Source organism: Argiope bruennichi, chromosome 6, assembly GCF_947563725.1.
Source record: "Argiope bruennichi chromosome 6, qqArgBrue1.1, whole genome shotgun sequence".
NCBI classification, from domain to species: Eukaryota; Metazoa; Arthropoda; class Arachnida; order Araneae; family Araneidae; genus Argiope; species Argiope bruennichi.
The window spans coordinates 72,598,216-72,600,105 of record NC_079156.1 but is presented as its reverse complement, the minus strand read 5'-3'; positions in this window follow the sequence as shown (position 1 = coordinate 72,600,105).

Genomic DNA, 1,890 nt, shown 5'->3' with positions numbered 1-1,890 from the left:
TTAGAGTAGAAGACGAAAGAAAGATCATACCGTCTCCTAACAGCTGTACAGAAAATTTTTTTTATTGGGTTTCTTAATCGAGATAAGAGGCTCTATAAAGTTATGTCTTTGAAAAAAGTATAAAGTATAAAAATGTCTGGCATTCAGCTGCCTCTTTGCTAATTTCATTTTTATGGGTTAGATTCACCATATACTTGTTAAATACATTGATTGAACTTCGATACATACATATAATTTAGGCAGTTGTAAAAAAGAACATAATACTTTCTTCGGATTTCAGATGCATTTCAGAAAAAGAATAGCAATTGATTTTTTAATCATATTGCTTAAATAATTTGTTTTTCTGATATTACGCACTAACTATTTTACAGCATCTTAATAACGATTCCGTTTTATGCTTTAAAGTCCCTAACGCCAAACTTACAATACTTCCTGCTAACATTATAGGCTGGCTACTAAATTCTAAAACACCCTCAAAAGTATTAATAGTATGTCTAGTTCTCCTCTTTTTGTAGTTACCGTGTTAAATTATACTCGAAGAACCGGACAGACAGACTTCCTCAAAATGGATTTTGCTCAAAATTTGAGAGAAAACTGTAAATTTGGTATAAATTTGATTTCAGAGATCTAAATCAAAGCATTTTTGGGTTATATTTGTCACAGACAGACGGACGGACATTTTCCAAAAATGTGTTTTTCGAACACAAGGAGGTCTTAAATATGGAGATTCAAAGATTTAACGTTTCTTTGAATATATTTCATAAGTGTTTAGAATAAGATGTACTCAATGTTCATTTTGTTTTGTGCTTTTAATTAAAAAATGGGTGCAATAATTTGTAATTTCTTTTTTCTTCTAGTCTCTTGCTTAACCTGATTTCAATCATAGCGAAGAATTAACAACATCGCAAATGTTTGTAAGGCAAGGAAACGTATTTAAGAAGCCGAAGGAATTCTCCCAACAATTAATTTCTTTTCTCAAACACTTTTGATACACCGTTTTTTTTCCCTAAATCTCTGTTGAACATGCCTTGGTCATTAGTTACAGATATTGGCCTGCAATAAACCTTTCATATATTTAGATATATAATGTTTTATTAAAAGCACAGCATTTAATTTTTTTTAAAATTTTATTTTTAAAAAAAACCTGAGGCTTTTTGATTCCGATTGAAGTGATTTTTATTTTGAATTTCACTTTCAAAATTAATTAAAATTTTTGCTTTTTGCAAAAAAAAAAAAAAAAAAAAAAAAAAAAAAAAAAAAAATTTACTTTTGAGGGTGTTTTAGAATTAGACAGATAAAATTCGATGCACAGAATTAACATTTTAGACACATTTCAAATTTTGACCCAAATCCAATGATAGATGGATCATCTGTTAGTTTGTATTTTCAGAATCATATAAACATGATAATTTAAAGGCACAGTAACCTAAATATAATATCTAATTTGATATGGTATTTTGTGATTACATTTGTAGTTCTGTGTTAAATTTTTATTTCAATCGGTTGGAATAAACGTTTCTAAAACAAAAATTGGATTTTCGGATACTATTAATATTAATTGCCTAGATATTATTGTTGTTGTTTCTTATGGCCCTTGCCATGGGCAAGCCCGCTGTTACGAAGACAACGATTTTAAGCCGGTGGGGGAGCGTCTCTTGTTTTTATAGTAACGCCATCTAGGACAAAGAGAATGACTAAGTTACACACACGTCACAACCCTTTTTACGGGGCAGACTTCATTCACTCATCCACAGATCGTAATTTAGACCTGAATCAGAGAACGATCACCCCTGATTCAGTACCCCCAAGGGTATTACTCTCAACATGGAGGACTTAGTGACCACGACAGATTTATACGCCCGTCAGCCACCAAGCAAGCATGCGGGGTTC